Raw genomic sequence first — 23103 nt, forward strand, 5'->3', positions numbered from 1 at the left:
ATTTCCTGTGCATCCCCCCCCCCCCCCATCTCTGTTGGGTCAGCCTGATCTTTTTCTAACACTCACCCAGATGTCTTATTCTAGCAATGTTTGTCTATCCCAAATTCCTGTATTCTCCTTTTTGCTCCTTCTTGCTCCCTCCTCTTTTTCCTTTACCTTATTCTAACGTCTTCCCTGTCAAATTAACTTTCTTCTTTGTGGTCTCTCTGAATGCACACATAGGGAGTTTACTGAGCCTGCGCAGGCTCTAACGGACGCTTCCAAAGCTGTGATTTTCCAAATTTTGGAAGTAACCCCACCCACTCCTCCCCATGGCATAAAAGGTGCCCTGGCTCCACGTTCCCCAGTTCCTTTTTTTTTTCCACCGCTGCAGCAGCTCTTCCTGGAACTTTGCTCATAAAGAATGTCGATGACTCACTTCAAATGCTGTATCCAGTGCGCATCAAAGATACCAGATTCTGATGGCCATACTAAGTGTCTCCTTTGCCTTGGAGAGAGCCATATGGTCAGCTTGTACCACCATTGCCAGGCCTTTATGGTCCAGGCCAGAAAAATAGAGCGTCCAGGCTGAAACCCATGCTTTAACAGCAGGCCTTGGTCTCTTCAACTTCTACGGTGCCTCTGGCTTCAGCAGTCCCTTTGAAATCTTCAACTACTTCAAAGACGTCTCACACGTCAAAGGCATTGAGACAGCCAAGTCTCAGCACCGACCTGCCCCACTGCCCGACATCGGCCAAGTCTCCCTCGACATCAAGCTCGATGGCCTTGATATGATCGACCTGATCAATTACGGCCACACCACTCTCTATCTTTTCAATGAGGATCACTTTTAAGTGGGCCCATGAAGAAACTAGAAGGGCACAGTTAGAGAAGATGGTGCAGTCTCCTTCCTTCCCGGGAAGGTAGTAGAGGCGCAACTCCTGACGCAAAACATGAACACTTCATCTGCCTTACATTACTTTTCAAGTGTTTAGGACAATTTTCAGCAGTTAAGCCTTTCCTGTCATCATAGGACCGGTGCATAAGTTAGAACCATGTATGGTTTTTCCAATTTTTAGATCACAACTTGGAAACAGAACTTTTGGATAGTGTTTCAGTCTTGTCAATATCAGTTTATCAACCTTTTATGGGGCTGTTTTTAGAATTCCTCTCTATGGGGATTCCCCCACTTTGCAGTTGGTTTGTTTTTATACTTGTACAATTTTCTCAGTTGTCTATGGGTAGTGTGGTTTTGGCTACATAAACATGAGCATGTGAAATCTCAATTCAATATTCAGAAGCTTGATGCATTATTTGGCAGAATAGATGCTTGGAGCATATTCCTTTCAGTGTTTCAACCAATTTTATCTAAATTTTCATTGGACAGTTTACAACTCCCTTGACCATTCCTCCCCAGTTAAATAGAAGAACCTGTTTCCAGAAGCAGATATTATTTTAAAACGGAGGGGGTGCAGGATGGAGGAAGATAGTAGCAAAAAAGTGGCCTGAGCGTTTACGCGTTAAATATTTATGTTAATTAGAAAAAATATGAAAACAGATGTTACATAAATTATTGCAATCCCTTGGTAACAGTAACTTATAACTGACAATAACTTTTATGTGTGTATGTTGTGATATCTGTTTCTATTTTTTTCTTACAGTTTATGTAGTGCATAAAGAGTTTTCCAAAAAGTTGAAATTGGAGGAGGCCTTTCTAAAGTTATAAAAAGCAAACATCACACCTGTTGTTCAGAGGAATTGTTTAATGATTTGTTAGATGATGAATATCTAATACAAGTAGGTAAATTCATAGAGTACTTTTTATCTTTTTCTTCAAAATGTTTAGTAACCCATCAGTAAACTATAGATTTTTTCCATGGAAGGTAAGCAGTCTCAGAGGTTTTAAATCTTCTGCTTCTAGTGACCAACTCTGAAAAAAAATAGTCCCCAATAAACCCAGTAGAGCCAATTGTGTTATAAATCTAATTATTCAAGCAGATCCCCAGAATCAATGGGAGCATGGTAATTTAATACTTAGAGAAATACCTTTGATTAAAAACATTTACTGTAGTTGGGACCAACAGATGGATTTATGCCTCGGTCACTATATTTAATGTATGTTAACATTGTTAAATTGGAAGAAGCTATTTCTATGTCAGTAATCTTCAAACTGTATGCAAACACAGAACATGAATTCAGGATGAGTAGAGGGATTATAATATTTCTAGGAGGTTATTACCACTGGAGTTTAATTTAAAATTGTGTTCAGGATATGCAATTGATGATCTATCAAACATATTACCCTATATTAAATGCATGATATTTTTGCTATTCCATCATACCCTCATACCCGGTACCAATTTATGTTTCTGGTAACTTGCGCTTCCAAAAATAAATGAGATGTCGAAATTGGTTCAACATTTCATATTCACATAATACCACGCATGTGTAAACTATTTTCAAACTGTTTCCAACTGTAGCCTCACGTATAATGTGTTATAGTAGTCTTAACAGGATACAATCAAGACAAGGCATATTCTTTATTCTAATCTATCGTATACCCACGTAAGAGATTTTTGCGATGTACTTCATAGGTTCTTCATGTTTGTAGTCAAGAGTAAAACATTCCTCCAGTATTCTCCCCTCTGGATAGGAACAAGAAGATTTCTGCATAGTTGCTTGTGCTTCAGAAGGTTATATTTGTCCAAAAATATGCATACTTTTATGTGCTGAAATACATTTTCTGAGCAGAAAGCATGCATTCTGCATAGTAGTACACATGGCATTTGTAGTGGACCTTCGTACATGTCTTTTTCTGTGCAAAAATAGACAGCCTTTTTCTGTGCAGAAAATGCTTATCTGTACAGAAAAGCAATGTGTATTTCTGCACAAATAGACCCTATAGCAGAGTTTCTCAAACAGTGCTCCTTCAGATGTTTTTGATTTCAATGCCCACAATTCCTAAAAGCTGGTAAGATGGCTGGGATTTCTGGGAGCTGAAGTCCAAAACACCTGGAGGAGAACAGTTTATGAAACACTGCCCTATACTGAAAAGAAGTTTACAGTAGTATTGCAGCTGCCTGTATTCTACCCAATAGAAATTTCTTATAAGTGGGAAAACCTCTTAAAGGTTGAGAAATGAATTGGAATCATCCCTAACAACGTAACCCCATTCCGGATTACCCTTGGAATTGTTTGATGAGCCTTAAGTGAATGAAGCAACAAGATAAGGTTTTTAAGATATCTTGTTACTAATGTGTGCAAATATTCATACATTTTGCCCAATGTGCATATTTATCTGTATTTTTTTCTGTTTTGCACATTGGTAGACATTTACATTTTCTGGAGTTCACATTATGTACTTTATTTCCTTGATGCATCTTATAAGACTCCCAGAAGTGTGAATCCTTGAGTTGAGAGGCAGGAAATCTCACAAGATGCATGAAGACTATTTTTGTGGGGGCTTTTCAGTTCCAGTTCCAGTTCCACCCAAACTCCTGTAGGCTTGCTCCGTTTCTCTGTGATATGAAAATGTGGAACTAAGTGCGGTAAAGTACTGCCAAACACAACCCAGTTGGAGATTTAAAAACATGATCATCATCTAGAATTGTAAATGGCTTGCAAGAAAGATACTCATCCTGCCTGAATGTAAATAACATGGGGCTCCTCTGTACTTTATAACATCTCAAGAAAGGCTGAACTGTCTGATTAATGCTTTCATAAATTATTTTTTCTACTCCCTGTGTTACTTACTCTTTTCCACTACAGTTATTGGATGTCTCATCCTTTTCTTTCCTTCAACAGTCAACAAAGCAATTGGGCCATGCATGAGAAACTACTCAAACCACTAGGATCAATTCAGATTCAAAAGGAAAAAAAGGAGTCCAAATGCCTTTTCCCACACCTTGCTCTCAGCCTATCATAGGGAAGAGTTTGCCTCAGTAACTATCTTTTTTTTCACTCTTCAAGCCACACTGTGTTTTATTTTTGTGTTTTGGCTTATTTCTTGACAATCTGGATGACGTCCTTGTCCTCTATGGTGTGATCTTTGCCCACTTTCTGCAGATTGTGCTTCACAGAGGAGCACCACACCAGAGCATATTTGAATTCCTTGATGAGGTTCTTGTGGATCTTTATGCAGAAATCCTCGACCATGGTCCGCGAGTTGGGCAAAAAACCACAGGGGATGCCTCAGTAACTATCTTGATTTCCCAGTTTCTTTCATAAATTTTTAGCTCTTACAGACTTTTGCTATTTTTAAAAAATTCGTTAACTGAAGATTTTAAAACAGATGCGAATAAATATTTCATTTATTACTTTAGTTTATATCTAAAATAGTTTGTAAATGTGTTTGTTATACTTCTGAAGTACGCCGATTTTATCTTATAAAATTGGCATTCAAATAGCAAATAGCTCATGTTTTCATGTTTCAAGTTAATTGATACTTTCAGGTGAAAAAACGGATGCAGTTTCAGCTGCACCAGGATGTATTTATGTTGGCCTTAAAAATGGCAATTTGTTTGTGCTGTTGTTTACTATTTTAAATCTAATAAAATAAGTTTGATAATTTTATTGTGGTTTAATGTATAATATTATACGGTTTTTCTTCAGGGTATACATTTAAATATTGTTTAAACACCTATATTGTTTTTGGAAAATAATCTGACTTTATAATGCAATCCCCATTGTTCACTTGAAGATTTAAAGAGAATTTTGTGCTACTAGAGTTCTAAAGCCTTGACATGGTTTTAATCTGATAACGAATGGCTTTAAGTTCATGTTCCTTCAGTTGTTGGCAACAAATCTAAACCTCTGTTTTTTTGGATTTATGAGGATAAGTCCTGCTTTGGCAATCTTGTAGATCCTCAAGAGAATAGTTAAACAGTGATTAATCATTGTTTCTTCACTGAGTGTGCAGAAAAGAATGGAAAAGCTGCATTTCACACTTCTGAAGCAATTAATCCCCATGATCTTAGCCAGGTTTGTCTTGAAGATAAGTCAGGATACAAAACTGTACCTAATTTATCAATGTATGCATGCCATAAAGTATAAAACACACAATTTATTTCATATCATTTATAGTCAAATGTAAAAAAAAGTGACTTTGCCATATCCAAGAGTGTTTCTTACATTACCTTCATATAAACTAAGTACCAGAGATTACAATGGGATTCCTGTTTATTGTGCACATCTGGTGCAGTCACTATGCATTTTCTCATTCACTTGCTGGCATTTTTAGTGATTGTGGCATAAATCACCTTGCTAATCAGAAACATAAGTGACGGGAAGTCATCTCCTTTTTTTGAACAATGGGAAAAAACATATGGCTTCTTAGACAGGACTTGGCTGTTATAGTATTTATGTGGCATTACACTCTGTATTTAGAATTTCATATTAATTGCAATGGTTTGATTGAAAGCACAGAATGCCCCAGGTTCATGGTCAATGTGTTGCCATTATACTGTGCACGTGGCATAGTTTATACATAACATTGTATACTATTCAAAATATCAGAATACATCAAAATACATCAATAACATGCATTTTTAATTTCACCAGAATGCTTTCAAGTATGTTTTAATTGGTATTTCTTGCAAATGAAATACCATATGATAAAAAGCAGTTACGTTTCATATTGTATGTAGTGTGAAGAATCTGTTAATAGCTTATTAACAAACACTTACAATTTTATTTTCTAAGGTTTGATCCTGCTAAATGTTGGTCATATTTCTTTCTGCTTGAATGTTTTGTATAATAGGGTTTCTTACATGGTTTTTCTCTAAGGTTGGGAACTTGAGAATAATAACTGGGAAGTAACACAGAGGACAGGATTAGAATTCAAAATAACTGTAACAGATTGGAGAACTAAGCCAAAACTAGTGAAATGAATTTTCATAAGGATTGAAATACACATAGTTAGAAAAAAATGAAATGTACAGATATAGGCTGGGTGGTTCCTGGCTTGACAACGGTACGTGTGAAAGGGATCTAGGTGGCTGAGCAGAACACAAACTGAATATGAACCAACAATATGATCCAGCAGCTAAAAAAGCCAATGTGTTTCTAGGCTGCATCAGTAGCTGTATATTGTCTAGTAACTTTCTAACTTGGGGGCCGCATGGCGAGCCGGGAGGGAGGGGGTTCCCCCAAGTCCCCTCACTGCCCTTTCCTCTCCTTCCTCTTCTCTTTCAGAGGGAGAAAGTGAAGGAAAGATGGGAAACGGGATTTTAAAAGTGTATCCATGAGACCCCTATTGCCTACTCCTGATATAGAATCCTAGAGCTGAAAGAGACCAGCCCAACCCCCTGCCATGAAAGAAGGCACAATCAAAGCACTCCCAATAGCCTCTGCAGAAATGCCTCCCCAGAAGCAAACCCCACCACACTCTGAGGCAGCCTATGCCACTCTTCAACAGCTCCTACTCTTAAAAAGTTCTTCCTAATCTTTTCACTCAAATCTCTTTCCCTGGCTTTTGAACCCATGGTTCTCTAGAGCAGCAGGAAGTCACCCCCCCCCCCCGCTTCCTCCTCAATGAGACACCCTTTTAAATCTTGAATCATGGTTCTCATGTTCCCTCTCTACTTTCTCTTTTCCCAGCTAAACATCCCCAGGAGGAAGGGAAAAAAGAAGGAAGGAAAGGAGGGAGAAAGAGAAGGATGGAAAGAAGGGAGAGGGGGTGGGAGGAGGAAAGACAGAAGGAAGAAAAGAGAAAAGGGAGGGAAGGAAGGAGAAAGAGGGGGAAAGAGGGAGGGAGAAAAGAGGGAAGGAAGGACAAAAGGGTGAAAGGGAAGGAAGGAGGGAGGAAGAAAGAGGGAGGTAAAGAAAGAAGGGAGAGAGGGAAGGATGTGTGAGAGAAGAGGGCCTGATAAAAGAGCCCAAGGGGCCACATCCAGCCCCTGGGCCTGGGTTTACCTATACCTGGGCTAGATCTAGGGAAGTGTTAATCAGTATGTTCTGCTTTGGTGAGGCCTCACCTAGAATACTGTTCTGGTTACTAAAAAAACAAAAAACGAATGTGTCTAGAGAAAGGTGACCAAAATGATTAAAGGTCTGGATACATGCCTTCTGAGGAGTGGCTTAGGGAGTTGGGTATGTTTATCCTGAAAAAGACAAGATTAAGAGGTGACCCAATAGTCATATTTAAATATTTGAAAGGATGTCATATTGAAAATGGAGTCAGCTTGTTTTCTTCTACTCCAGTGATTTGGATGCAGAGCAACTGATTTAAACAACAGAAAAAGCAATTCCACTTAAACATTTGGAAGAACTTCCTGATAGTAAGATCTGTTCGGCTTTGGAATATACCGACTTGGAGTGAGATGTAGTCTACTTCTTTGGAGGTTTTTAAATAGAGGCTGGATTGCCGTCTTCCAGGAGTTCTTTAATTCTTTTACTTCATGGTAAGGTTTGGAGTGGATAATCCTTGTTGTCTCTTCCAATTGCATGATTCTAAGTATGAAAAATTGTGTGAAAGCCCCTTCCCCCAACTTAAAAAGTATGTGTTAAACAGGCAGATCATGGTTTTCTCTAGTAGGAATAGATATAATCATTAAATCTAGTCAGTACAAATTGGTGTGGGTTTTAAAAAAAATACTTTTAATTACAGTTCACCAGACTTTGCACGTTTTTGCATACATCAGTTGGAGGAAACTTTGTATTTTAAAAATTCAGACATGGGAAGAAGTAAAATTGATATCCATTCATATTTGAATGATATTGAATGTTATTGAAATAAATTCTTGTACAAATTAAATCTGGCTGTAGAGTTCAGCATAAAATATACACCAAAAGTGTATATAGTTGCTAAAACCATGCCTGCATTTACAGTCTTATTCACAGAACCCAATCCTCCCAATCCCTGGACACTTTGGCCCACAGCCTAGAATGCTTTTAATATCCCTTGAACTTGAGCTAACCATTTCAGATATTATGGCATGGCATATATGATGTTGCTTTAATTGTTAAAACTCAACACCTCGAGGTCCTGGTGAGGTAGTTTGAAATCTCTGCTAGAGATTACAGTTACCTGAATTACAGAACTCTGGTTTTCTTAACAAAACATTGAAAGCATTTTCAGAGATACATATCACTTGCTTCGGAGGATTGACCGATGAAATAGGGTTATAGCCCTATTTGATGTAGGGCTATAACCTACATCAAATAAGATATGAAGTACATTGATCAAATGTACTTCATATCCTATTTCATGTAGGTTATAGCCCATAAATGTGATTTTAAAAAACCCTAGCAGCATACCGCTGAGCTCAGAAATAGTCACAAAATATTCGCAAATCAGTCTGTGCCTGTAAATGTCAAACTGTGGCAGCATTTTCCCCTCTTTATCCAATCAAAAATGTGTTTAAGTTGGATACAAAACATTAGGGAGTAGACAAAACTGAAAGTTTTCTACAGCCAAACTGCCAATTTTTTAGTACTGTTAACTCTGTTTTAGGAAACTAAATAAATAAAAATCTCCCACTAATTACTGTGTTGGGTTTGCATAAGACACAAACAAACAAAGCATTGCTGAAACAAATGTTATTGGTAATAATGCTCTTTGAGACAGTGTCAATTTTCTCCACAAGATAAATCTACAGCTTAGTGTTTTCTGGTCAGTATAAAACTACTTTGAATTATTTAACATATTTGTCCATCTCCTCTCAGTCTGTCAGGGCCAACATGTTGATGTATGTACAATCAATTACATATTTTAAAACATTAAATAAACAAGTAAAAATCAACTAAAACAACCCTTTAAAACATTTTTAAACCACAGAAAGTTTTTAAAAAACCCTCGGAGTGGCCATCCTTAGTTATGCAAAGCAACACAGTTTGAGCTGTCTACTGGAAGCTTAGAAGGAATAAAATCAGTCTAATTTCCCTTGGCAGCTGGTTCTACAGTTGGCTTGCTGCTGTATGGGGGGTTCTGTTGCATATACTCACCAACCTAGACTCGTGGAGTGGTGGGACCTGAAACGGTTTTCCACTGAGTATCTTAAATATAGAAATATATACCTATTTTCTCTCTCTCTAGTTCAGTATATCACTGAAATATCTAGCGCATGGCAAAAACCTATGAAAGTGCCTAGAAAAGTGGAAGAACCTTTATCTGGTGGTGTAAACAGTTTAAGAACATTTGGTATAGAAAAGATTGAAAAACGTGTAATTGCACTGCTTATTATTTGATTTTTTGAATCCAGCTAAGACTCTGGCCAATTTACTGTCAAAAGGTAGGAAAACCTCTTTGGGAGTGGGGTTATAATGGACATGCTGACAAGGAGCACTCTTGGAACTTTAGTCAAAAAAGCAACTGTGGGGATGGGGGAGGAGGTGTTTACTATAATTGATAGGGATGGCAGGTCAGATTCTACTTGTGACATCTTCATTGATGGTTATATTCTATTGAGAGAGGAGGAAACATGGTATGATTGTTTTCCTCTTATGTCAGCCATCACAGTGATATCAATTCATTGGAAAGCAGAAGTTTTGTTTTTTTGATGAAAAAAATCCTGCATATTTCTCCTCTTATCTTTGGAACAACAGGGTTCGCTGTCTTTAAATAAATCCTAGAGATCTCAAGGGTTTGAAAACCCACTAGTTCTTTAACTGAACTAATTGACCTATCCTCACTGGGGCCAAATATAGGCAACTGAAATATATAACAACCACACAGGCCCCCATGGCTCCTTCGCAGCTATATTACACTTCTCAGAAGGAAAAATTATTAAGGTGTACCTAGTAAGACTTAGTGCTAACATTTCCTACATGTCTTAACAGGGTTAATTCTGTCTGATTTTAACTTGGACTCATTGCTCAGAGCACTGCTGATGAAAGATATCCTCCTTCATAATCTCATTTGTTTCAGTTTGCTTAGAAGTTATCGGAAATTTGTGTATGGTTATAACTGAATGAGGGAGAGATAGTTTACTACCGGTGTGCAAAATGTTCTGAGAAACTTGCCCTTAGCTCTACTTGTGATAACCCACTGGCGCTGCTATTTAATAGGTCACAGAAAGACAGTTATTTATTTTTCTACCATTTGCATTTGAAGCACCTTCTTTTGTAGTTGGTTTCCTTTGGCCGCATTGATAAGACAGGCATACTAAAATTTGAAATGTCACTCTACAAGCAGTGTTCAAGAGCTCAATAAATAATGTCAGGTCATGTGATTGAAAACCAGCCTTAGCTGCCCATATTTTCATACCTATGTGTGTTTGAATGTAGTACTGTGTTTTATTACTACTTGATCTCTTAGAGTCTACCCTTATAAGGAGACATCCTTGTTTCTGTGGTTCTCTCTGTGTGTATAAGTACCTAGAAGCTTAAAATTTTGAGACATCAGTGTATTTTATTTTCCGTGTAAGGTGGGAACTGCTGCACTGTATATACATTTTAGATTTATCTCAGAGAAAGGTTGCAGAGGGGTGCTTTAAAATCACCTTATCAGCTCTAAATAGCTATTGTGTACATATGGTAAGGTACTGCTGCTTAACAATTAGTAACTGCTTTGATGAAACTAAATTACATGTTTAAGTTCCCATCAGGAAGTCGCTTCACATATCTGTATTAATGTATTCAAGGCTTGAGAAGGAAAGTTAATTTTCCAGCTTAAATATTTAATTCAAGCTTAAAATTTAGTCTGTAATTAGAGTTCCCAAATGGCAGGAACATGGAGTATTTGTCCATTTTAATTAGATTGTTGTTTACCTATTAATTATATATCATATCTTGTCATATAGTTTTGATGGTAACAGATGGTGCTAGGAGTTAGTAAGGGTTTGAACAAAATAAGATTCCACATGATTTATTAAGTTGCACTTTATTAGTGTGTAGTCTGCTCTACTCAGGTTATTCTCCTGAAGAACTTTGAAACATTACACACATGTTGATTTTTTAGAGAGCCCAAGGAAATGTGCTTAGGGTGTGCTGCGTGCCATAGAACTTAGTGTCTAGAAATTAGTGGCACTTGCATCAAAATAAAGGAGTCATCTGAAGCATTTGTTTACAAAGACAGAGTTATTGGGGGTTTAAAATGTTTTAAATGTGTGGCTAATATGTTTCTGACTAAATTCATAAAAATCCCTCTGCTTTAGATGCTTTGTTCTCCTTGATTTTTAAACCTGTATGATGTGGACTATAAAAATATGGAATTAACATTCAGAAAGGCACAAACCTTTATTTATTTATTTAATCAGCGTATTCATACTCTGCCCTTCAGCTAAAAACCTTCTAAATAAAATATTCTAAGCTGTGAAGTTGACTGTGTTAAGTTTGAAATATAAGGTTCAACTCAAATCATTATGTACTTTCCCAAAACAGATTGAAATGCTTTGGGCTGTTTTCTTTGTTCATGGAATAGGTCATATAAATAGCCTATATTTATATGACCAACATATGATCTCGAGGTCCACAAGTCCTTGATTTCTAAGAAACATCTTGATCGTTCACATTTTGCAGAGACCTGGTAAAAATTTATTTTTATTTATTTCATTTGCATCCAACCACTGTCCAAAGGGTGATATACATGTTTTACCTAGTAAGACACAAATTTATTATATCTATTAGGGCTGGGCAGTTTCATTTCGTAATTTCGTAATTCATTAAAAATTCGTTATTTTTTTTTTTGTTACGAAGCGATAACGAACCATTCAGGAGCATCTAAAAAACGAAACGAATTTTTCCAATTTTTCGTTTCGTAATTGCTTCGTATTCGTTTCGAAATCATTTCGAAATCGTTTCGTTATTATTTCCGCATGTCTGGGGCAAGTTTTATAGCTGTTGTTTGTTTAATCAGTGAAAAAAATTATAAATATCACACCAACAGTCAACAACAGAGGGAGAGGGAAGCTTCAGAAGTTCCCCCTGTCCCATATGGAGGTTTTTTAGCGTATTGCGCGGCCGCGGCCGCCATTAACGAATCGATTTGTATTCGTTTCGTATTCGTTTCGTATTGTTTCGTAATTTTACGAAATTTCGTAAATATCGAACTTTTTAAAAGAAAAATTTCGGAATTCTTTTAAATATCGAAACGCAAAAAACCCCAAAAAACGAATTGAGTTTAGAAACAAATTTTTCCGTGGTTGCCCAGCCCTAATATCTATCTATCTGTTTATCTATTAGTGAAAAGCGGTCATTCAAATCCTTTAAAATAGTGTAATAGTATAGTGTAATAAATGAAGGCATACCTCTAACAAAACAGCTTCTTTTTACAAAGTCTCTTTATACCTGCCCAATCTCACCCCAGCCCCCACTTTTGCACCAGTGTGTCTGTAATCAACAGTGCAATAAAAAACAAACTGGGAATGAGCAGAAGCTTCTTCTACTGTAGGTTATTTTTATTTATATCAGGAGCAAACCAAGGGTACAGTTTTAATGTATATATATATATTTAAAACCCATAAACTTGGTGTTATATTCAGTGTCCTTTGACCAGTAGCTGGCCACTTGGAGTGCCTCTGGTGTTGCTATAAGGAGCTCCTCCATTGTGCATATGGCAGGGCTTAGACTGCATTGTAATAGATAGTTTGTGGTTTGCTCTTCTCCACATTTGCATATTGTGGACTCCACTTTGTGGCCCCATTTCTTAAGATTGGCTCTGCATTTCGTGGTGCCAGAGTGCAGTCTGTTCAGCACCTTCAAAATCGCCCAGTCTTCTGTGTTCCCAGGACTGAGGTTCTTATCCATGGTATCAGCCATGGATTGAGGTTCTGGGGTTTAGCCTGCCACTTTTGGACTCTCGGTTGCTTAGGTGTTCCTGTGAGTGTGTCTGTAGATCTTAGAAAACTATTTCTTGATTTAAGGTGTTGGCGTGTTGGCTGATATCCAAACGGGATGAGTCGGAGATGTCACTGCTTTGGTCCTTTCATTATTGACTGCTACTTCCCAGCGGATGTCAGGTGGCGTGATACCAGCCAAACAGTGTAATTTCTCCAGTGGTGTAGGGCGCAGACATCCTGTGATAATGAGGTATGTCTCATTAAGAGCCACATCCACTGTTTTAGCATGATGAGATGTGTTCCACACTGGGCATGCATACTCAGCAACAGGGCAGATGTCTTCATTGTGTCTGGTTGTGATCCCCAGGTTGTGCCAGTCAGCTTTCGTATGATATTGTTTCTAGCGCCCACTTTTTCCTTGTTATTTAAGCAGTGCTTCTTGTACATCAGAGAATGTTCCAAGGTAACTCCCAGATATTTGGGTGTGCTGCAATGCTCTAGTGGGATTCTTTCCCACGTAATCCTCAGAGCTCGAGATACTTGTCTGTTCTTAAGATGACAAGCACATCTCTGTGTTTTAGATGGATTAGGAATCAGCTGGTTTTGTCTAATAGGCAGTAAGAGCACCTAACGCTTCAGAGAGTTTCTGTTCAACCATCTCAAAGCTTCCTCCTTGAGCGGTGATGGCACGTCTACTGTACCTACAACAGGTAAGGTAAACTACAGCTGCCTCCAGAATCCTTTATTGAGAATGTATGAATATCAAAACAGAGAGAAATGGGGAAAGCAAACAAGCTGCCACACCAGCATCTTAAAATCTTAGATCTTTATCCCTGGCCACTAATCTATCTATATACATAATAAAATTATACTATCTATCTATCCACATAATAAAAATAAAAATGTGTATGTGGCGGAGGTATCCACTTACACAGACAGTCTCCCACCTCCACAAACAACTTTAACCCACAGTGCTGAGGAGCCACCAGAGCACTCCTTCCACAGACATTGCAGGTTATAGCGGACACCATGAACGTGTCCCCCAACCCCTGCCAATGTTCTCTCCAAACACCACACTGCCAAACACCCAAGTGAAGGCTGTCCTCCACAAACACCATACTGCCCACAACCCAAGTGAAGGGTTTCATAGGGGGACAATTTCATCCCAGATTTGATGTGTTTCCTCCCCATCCCAGTGTTTCTGACCCCGCCCACTGCCTCTCCCTTAATTCTATCCTACCCTTTCCTATGGCGCGCAGCAAACAGGAATTAATCAACAACTAAATATACTGGAGGGGTTTTGGGGACTAACTCAACCTGATGGATGTTGTAGTTCACCCTGTATCAAGACAGAACACTGTGACCCCCACCTACAATGGACCTGTATCACATTTGGCACATGGAATCCCCATGATCAACTGGAGAGGTTTGGGAAGAATTCACCTTGATTTATAGGAGTTGTAGGTACTGGGATGTATAGTTCACCTGCAATCAAAGAGCACTCTGAACCCCACCAGTGATGGACCTGGAACTAACTTGGCACACAGAACCCTCATGATCAGTGAAACATACTGGAGGTCTTTGGAGGGATTTATAGGAGTTGTAGTACACCTACATTCAGAGAGCAATGTGAACCCAAACAATGAGGGATCTGGACCAAACTTATCACACATAGCTGATATGCCCAAATTGGAATACTGGTGTGTTTGGGGAGGAGTTTTAGGTACTGGGATTTATAGTTCATCTGCAATCAAGGAACACTCTGAGTCCCACCAAAATGAGAATTGGCACATGGAACTTTCATGACCATCAAAAAATACTGGAGGTCTTTAGGGAAAATTCACCTTCATTTGGGGGAGTTGTAGTTCACGTTCATCCAGAGAACATTGTGAATCCAAAAGCAAATTGATCTGGACCAAACTTGGGATGCATACCTGATATGCCCAAATTTGATTACCGGAGGGGTTCAGGAGGGATTGACCTTGAGTTTTGAGAATTGTAGTTCTTCTAAAACCAGAGAAACAGTGACCCCTACCAACAATGGACCTGAATCAAACTTGGCACACAGAACCCCCCATGACCAGCTAAATATACAGGAGGGGTTTGAGGGGAACTGATAATGGACATGCTGATAATGGACACGTTTCTGGGAGTTATAGTTCATCTATATCTGGACACACTGTGACCACCACTGACAATAGACAGAATCCCCATGGGCCAACTGAACCTACTGGAGTAGTTTGAGGGGACTGACTCATCATGGTGGGAGTTGTAGTTTACCCTGCATTTTGTAAAATAAAAAAAAATGACTTTCTCAAATTACCCTGGCAATATCAGATACCCAAGCTGGTATAGAAATATAAAGTGGAGGCTTGTGAAAGAAAAAAAAAACATATTCCTGAATTCAAGTTGAAGAAGCTTTCAAGTTGTCTCTAAAAGGTTCAGTATGCTTTTGTTTACATATCCCAGGCTCATCCTCAGCTGGTCATTTCATTTCACATTTTTGTGTGTTCAGTTTTGGATGAAAACTTTCATTGAAACATGCTGAACTGCTCTCCCTTTTTGTAGTACTGGAGCCTACCCCCCTTTTTTTCTTATTTCTATCTCTACTACAAATGTTTCCGCTAAGAAATAATGGCCTTGAGCTTGTTGACTTGGTTAACAGAGGTACACCTGTACATGAAATGTTCAGCATGTCAATTCAGGGTCTAACTTTTAGACTTAGGCTTAACCTATCTTTCAGAAAGGTATTAAAGAACATTTTGGTTGAAATGAAGTTTGCTTGTCAGAGGAAGGGCAACAAAGGTTATGACCTTGCAAATTACATAGTTCATGTAAGTTGATGACTTCTTTTTGGAAGAAATAGCAGACAGTAAGCAGTGAGCTGGTTCCAAGTGTTGTTTTTTTTAACAAATAGAGGAGAACTGATCTTATCAGAAGGGTTCTCCTTTTTCCCATATGGGAAATGCAACTTCCTTTTGTAATGCCTCTATATTCTCAAAAGGGTATGTACATCCAATTAATGTTTTTCCCTTTCAGGAAAACTACATACTTTTGAAGTTTGTTAGGTTTGTGTTATCCAGATCTTTTCCCTAAATTAGGAAACAAGCATGAAAGCGTAATCAGTAGTAATATTAGTGTTTTAAAATATTGACAGTTTTTCTCTTGAAGATACGGTCAGAGTTTTGTTAGGGAAAATAAACAGATGGCCACATGGAATGCTGTAATTTCAAGACTTGTTTAGTGGGCGACTCGACAAACAGTTGATCTATAAAATTGCCTTCTTCTTCTGGCACACATTTTATACATTTTATACATATGCTATAACAACAGATGCTTGGTACTGAGACTAGTTTACCACGCTCCATTCCCTTCCTGAAACCTGTAACTTTTGCTACTTACACCTAATGTGTTTATGGTGACTTTTCTTTCTTTCCGTCTTAATTGCTCCTCCCAGGACACGTACTATTTTAAAATATATCATTAAATAGATCCATTGACAAGCAAAGGGATAGTATGGGATTATCTTGGATGGGTTTGTAAACCAAAGATTATTTTGTTACCACGTTCACATGAAGAAATCAGCAGCACTGAAACCACATAGCAACTCTAAAACATTTGACTGACTACACGATCTTTTTGTAATGTATCTGAACAAAAAAATTAGAAAAAAATGTTTAATTTGTGTATAATTAGTTCTTAAGCTATCAACAGAAATAGGTACAGTTATTATTCTGTCCATCAGTCATGACTCAGTGTTTATATTCCAGTGATTATCTCTGAGCTTTGATGGACCTAATACTGTTATTGCTTAATAGAGAGGGGCAAGTATTATTTTTTAAAAGAATCCACTCCACATGTTTTGTTTGGTTCAATATGCCACTAAATAGAAAATTAAATAATGCACAATTCTCATAAATCGTTTGCTGCCAAATGTTGTTGCAAGAGGTAACTTAATGACTTGCTTTCGAATTTTCACATAGAAATTAGAACATGAAAATCTATGACAATACATTTGGTAATCATTCGTTCTGTACAAATAGACACCTCCAGGAGCTATATTTTGTGAATCACAATTCTCACATATTATTTGTATGCATATAATTGATTCATGTTATGTATATACAGTATGCACCACTGTTACATGCATTCACCGTTTATACATTCAGTATAAAAACCATCACAGTTCTCATAGTGCTGTATCTTTATCCCTTAGTTTTATTCTGTTTCTTTCTACCTGGTCTGTCAGATGACAGTGGAGGCAATCCTGTGCATAAGTACACTGTGTGGTGTCTGAAAGCTTAAGAGGAATGACATAGAAAAAATATAGGTGATGACAAATTAGGAAATAATGGCAACATAATTCAAGCAAAAGATCAAAGTCACGTTAAAGAAAGTGAACACCATCATATATATCATCAGACACATAAAACCAACAATCTATAGTCTGGAAGGCATGCACATCATTTTACAGTTGAGACTGGTGACCAGTTTAAGACCATTCAGTTAACCCATAATGGCTTTCTTAAGTTATTAAGAAAGGATTTGAATTTGGGAATCATTGTACTAGCCAAACGGATGGGCAGATAAGCAGAGTCCCTGACAATAACATCAATTTGGTAAACTAGTCACAGATCATTTGGAGCTTTAAAGGTAGTAACTAGCATTTCTTTGTCATATTCTGTGCAACTCACAGATTGACTCACCTGCACAAAGACTCCTTTGTAAACTTCTAGAGCTGACTAGCTTTGATGGTAGACTTGTCCTGTCCTTTATGCTGGGCATACTGCTAAATCTGCTGTCTGTTGGTTCCTTTTTGTTTATCATTAGAGAAACAACTTTTGGAGCCTTCTCTCTCTATTCCTCTCCTGTCTGAACAGTTATTGTTTTATTTAGGTAGCCTTAACTTTTATTTTTTCCCAAATTATTTTGTCATAAAGTGCTCATACATCATATGATAGAAATATTGTCAATAAACAAACAAAATATTGTCAATAAACCAACAAAATCTTTTTCAAGATTTTATGGTCCAAGACCTGAAATACTAAGTTTCCCCCTTTCTTCATTGGAAGAAAACCCATCAGTTAGCAGATCAAATACCTCAGTACATTCAGCAAATCTAACAACCTTTACATTCAGTGTTTTCGTCAACAAGAGGCTTGCAGCCTTAGAAAGCAACAAATTAGAGTGTAGCCAAATTGGTTTATGGGCAAAAGACTCAAAATATGCACCAGAAGTCCTAGTGCTTTATGTTGACAGCACTAGATTCAAGAAGAATCCAGGGTAGTTTTTCTCTCTGTGTGTAAACAAGCCCTTAGTTATATCCCATTTCAATTGCTACAATGTGTTGTACATAGGGCTATCTTCAGAAACGTAATCTGCACCAAAGCACTTGGGCCAGACTGGTAACCATGGCTGATTGCTAGTCTTGTGTATTTGTATAGAACCACTATCCGTTTCTGTTTGTTTCATTCGTATGGCCCCATTTTCGTTTTCAAGTGCCGCTTCCTAAAACAGGCACCTTTCTTAATAGGTGTTCCACCAGACCATTGGTGGCAATAGGCAGGCGTCCCAGGCTACCCTCCCCGCAAATTTAGGGCTAGAGGGGTGAAAATTGCCACACATGGAAGGTATATCTACCACTTTTAGCTAACCAACTTAATCAAACTCCATTGAAGGTGACACTATGACACCTTTTCCCAACCCTATGGCTGTTTTCTTAAAAAGTATTACAGATGTGATTTAACTATTCAGTGATTTAGAGGGCAAAACAAGGCAGACCAGGTGCAGAGATAGAGAGAGACTGAAGGTTTTATAGAGATATGGTGGTTTTCAAAGGTGGAGAAATTATTCTACTGAAGGCCAAAAATTACTTTCCTTTGAAAAATAATTATTTTTTTAAAAAATGCAGGATCAGAATACCCACAGAGAAAAATATATCAGAAGTAGAAGTAAGGAATGCAAATATAGTACTAGAGGGAAGGTAAAGAAAGTGGTTTTAGAGGGTTTTTATTTTAGCTGAATTGCTATTACAGTAACATAATCATAATTAATTAAAATGCCCTTGAAGACGTGGGGTTGCCCTTGAAGACTGCCCGGAAGCTTCAGATGGTCCACTGCTCGGCAGCCAGGTTGCTAACAGGAGCGGCACTCAGGGAGCATACCACTCCTCTGTTGAGCCAGCTCCACTGGCTGCCAATTTGCTACCGAGCACAATTCAAGGTGCTGGCTTTAGCCTTTAAAGCCCTAAACGGTTCTGGCCCCACTTACCTCTCTGAACGCATCTCCACCTATGAACCGACTAGGACATTAAGATCGTCTGGGGAGGCCCTGCTCTCGGTCCCGCCTGCGTCACAGGTGCGCTTGGCGGGGACGAGAGACAGAGCCTTCTCAGTGGTGGCCCCTCGGCTATGGAATGCCTTGCCGACAGACATCAGACAGGCACCTTCGTTGCTGGCATTTCGGAGAAAGGTTAAGACCTGGCTTTATGAACAGGCGTTTGGTTGAACAGTGCAATCAATCAAAGAAGACGGTAAATGGAACATAGGAATGGCACAAGGATTATGAGAAGGGATCTGATTTCACTGAGGCGTTATGTTGTGTGTGTTGATTGTCCTGTTCTGTTTTGTTAACTGTTGTGGATTGATGTTGTTGATCCTGTTCGTTGCACTTGTTGTGTTTTAATTGCACTGACACTGTTAATAATTTGTACCATGTAAACCGCATAGAGTCGCCTGTCTGGGCTGAAATACGCGGTATAGAAATAAAGCAAATAAATAAATAAATTTTAGGGATAGGAGAGGAAGGAAGGAGAAAACAAAATTAGGGTTACCCTGACTAATGATCTGTGAGCCACCCAAAGATTTTAAAATACTTTAAAGATAAAGTATAGAGAAGAGAAGAAAAGAAAGAACCTGAGCAATGAGCAAAGGATGCTCTTCTCCCCAAAGCCCCATGGATGCTTGCCAGTGTTGAGGGGTGACACCTGGTGGAACCCATGCCACCAGTTCAAAACTCCCAGTCCTTTTCAATAAAAATAAAAAGAATGAAATAAAAATAAAGAAATAAATGCTAGCAGCCAAACGCAAGCAGCCAAGCTAAGGCAAAAATCAGTGGCTGGCTGGCAGCAAGGTAAACAGGCACAGGAGCAAGATCCAGCACTGACAGATGTGCGCCACACAATGATCGCTTTGGGGGCGGTCGCTCCAATACCTCGAGCAATGTGTGTGTATATCACTATGTTCTTCTCTGATTGGACCAACTGGGCTCAGAGGTAAAGCAACACAGAAATACTCCCTGGACTGTGCCACATGGCCCGAAAAGCAGGTGCCCACATGATTACCATTGATTCTTTCCTTTTCGTTTTCACTATTATTTTCGTACCGTGGGAGGTTGAACTGTTTTGTGCCATCCAACTGAAACAAATGGAATGAAAACACGAAATAAACTGATGGAACGATAACCGGGCCCATGACTGCTGATTGCATGATCCATCTGATTTCCTTGTTATAACAGTTTTACTGGCTGGGTTCCAAATACAATTCAGAGTTTATTTATTTATTTTTTAAAAATATTTATATTCCACCCTTCTCACCCCACAGGAGACTCAGGGTGGAGTACAACATTTATACGGCAAACATTCAATGCCGGGACATAAAACCATAAATATATACAAACATTAAAATTACTTATATCCACTTTAAAATCAGTTGCTTAAAAAAAAGAGTTCTGCTTATGACCTGCAAAGGTCCCTATAGTTCCTGTGTAAGCATTCTGAAGGACTATCTGGTCTCTGAGATCTTTAGAAGAAAGATTTGTGACTAAGATAAGGAAGATAATCATATTGCTATACAAACCATCAGAGGCTCACTTATAACTATATTCTCAATTCGCTTCTGACATGATAAATAAATAAATAAATAAATAAATAAATAAATAAAGGCTCACTATCATGTGTTGGTCAGATGGTTATCATGAACTGAAAGGGATATTTCAGAATCTTTGCGTGTGTGTGCATGATTTTATATTGTGGTGCTCTAAGAATACCCTTGTTCCATCCAACTGAAAATTGTCTATACTTTATTTACAGCTACTTTCTAAGATCTTAGGCAGAATTTTTCAAAATTAAGATCCATCATGGCAGGCTGGGAATCATGTGACTCTCTAGGTGTGATTGAACTGCAAATATCAACATGCTGGCTAGAGCTGCTGATAGTTGCAATTCAACAATGTCTGGAATCATAGCATGAATCTGTGCGGGGATGATGCCTGCATATATTCTTTCATATGGAAAACATACTCCATTTCAAGCAGCAAGCACTCATAGTTTGCTAACTTGAGTGATGATGTTACCAAAACAGTTGTGTATCAGCTTTTTTGTTTAAGAAGAAATGTGTAAACCTTCTCCTGAGGAATCTCAAGGCACTTAAGATGAAAAGCCTCATAGTCAATTATTTTCTTGTATTGTACTTTTAATTGATGCATAACAGGAAGAAATAAGCTGGTATACAACAGTCATGTAATAGGGAAAGTGTACTTTCTAATGTTTGCCTGTTCGAGAAATGAATGTACAGTGCTTTTTACCAGGTTCAGCTGGTGCAACATGCCTCCACTTGACATTTGACAAGCTCGACAGACCATATTATCTTGGTATTATGCAATCTTCTTTGGTGGTTTACTTACAAATTCAGGTACTGTTCCATTATCCAGGTGGAAGCCACTTGGGGCACTAGAGAGAGAAGGATAGTCCATTTGGGGGAAGGGGCAGGAAAACAGGGGGAAATGGTTTTCCTTCTTCAACCCATCCTTCACCCCCCCCCCCCCCATCAAATCCTTCACACTCTAACACCCCCAATGGCCTCCGCCCGGATAATGGAACAGTACCCAAATTCAGTTCAAGATGCTTGTTCATATAGTTTCAATTTAAAATGACTTTGGATCTGGAAGAATAAACTTCTCCATTATGTGCTCTCTTACAAATTCTGGATGAGAATCATAGTATGCAAAATTTGAAGATTTAGATATTGAGGTACCGTTTTATTACTTTAATTAATGTAAGTGTGAGGGATTTTTGTCTTGATTGAACAGTAGTAGCAAGGAGGTTAGAATACATTTAATGTTCCTCTTTGTTCCTCAGTGTGATCCTGTGTCTCCCAATTATGTTGCCTAGTGTGATATGTTTCAAGTTATCTGCAGATTTCCTTATCTGTATGTTAAAGGGTTTAAAGCCCTGAAACATCTCCATGCTAGAGTCTCAAACCAGATTGAGTCTCCTATACTGACTCTTCCATAAGAAATAAAAGTTTGATGATTCATTTTATCAAGAGGCCCTGAAGAATACAAGAGACAGGCCCTTTCAGTTAATTAATTTTCTGTTTTTTCTGGCTAGGGATTGATTTTACATTTTCGCTATGACTTGCTGTTGTTTTGTTGTTGGATTTTTCCTTTTCAAACTGTTTTGATATTCTTGCAATTTTTTGTAAGCCACTTTGAGTTACTACATATAAGTTGAAGTGGAATATAATATTTTAAATAAATAAAGCATAGCATCTTCTCGCTGAACCAAGGCTGTCCCTTGTTAAGGATGTGCAATTATCCATTCTAAGTTTAACCTTTTCTGGGGACACATTAAATATAAAAAATAAAAATTCTTTTTGAAGAACAGTCTTATGAACTGACTGACTTCTGGGCATCTTGAATTGACTTCTTTTTTCCTGCCAGTCACCAGATATGTTACTGCCTTTTTAAAAAACATGCTGGACTGCTTGTAGATGTTCAAACTGACAACCTATATCTCATTTCACTTGAGTTTAGGTTTGTGCGTGGATTCAGTGTGATTGGTTCCCTTTAGCCAATCCGGCTTGTTTGGCTTGTCTGGATTGCTGTAATGGTAAGGACTCAGCTGTCACGTTTTTTGTCCGTAATGGGTCCCCGTGGCAGCCATTCACAGCTACTCCTCCCCAATTTGGCGGCACATGGTGCGTGGAGAAGCCTCCTCATGCTGCTCATACAGGGTTTCCCTGTGAGCCCTGCCTGTTAGTCCAATTAGAATAGAAGAAAACTGTGACGTCTTATGCAAGCTGTGTCTATTTAATGGGACAACCACCTCCATTGCTCTCAGTTACATCCTGGCTCGACAGTGCTTCAGTCTGATTGCCTTGTTGCTTGCTCTCAGCTTTATTTTATTTTATTTTGCTTGGGTTGGCCTCTCTCTTTAATCTTTTTGATTTTCCTTTATTTTCCTTTATTTTCTTGATTCTTTTTATTTAGTGGAAGTTGGGAACGTGCAGGATGGGTGGGTGTGGTGCGCATGCGCATTTAGGGGCTTGGGAGAGTCACCCTTTAACTTCTTTTTCTCCTCCACTCCTCTCCTTCAGAAAATACTTCTAAAAGATTATGAATGAGCCCA

At 38.4% G+C, this 23103-nt stretch overlaps 1 protein-coding gene across 7 annotated transcripts in view; it reads left to right on the top strand.

The window, feature by feature from the left end:
- TBC1D5 (TBC1 domain family member 5) overlaps positions 1 to 23103 on the top strand; it is a 299834-nt gene that overhangs the window by 60190 nt on the left and 216541 nt on the right. For 2 of the 7 annotated variants that reach the window (XM_060781971.2, XM_060781974.2), the window contains exon 3: positions 12780 to 12945. The exons of the other annotated variants lie outside the window; for them this stretch is intronic. The gene's annotated coding sequence lies outside the window, so the exon portion shown is untranslated. The remainder of the gene's footprint in view (positions 1 to 12779; positions 12946 to 23103) is intronic. 7 annotated transcript variants of the gene reach the window in all.

The sequence above is a fragment of the Anolis sagrei genome, chromosome 6 (genome assembly GCF_037176765.1).
Source record: "Anolis sagrei isolate rAnoSag1 chromosome 6, rAnoSag1.mat, whole genome shotgun sequence".
NCBI lineage: Eukaryota > Metazoa > Chordata > Lepidosauria > Squamata > Dactyloidae > Anolis > Anolis sagrei.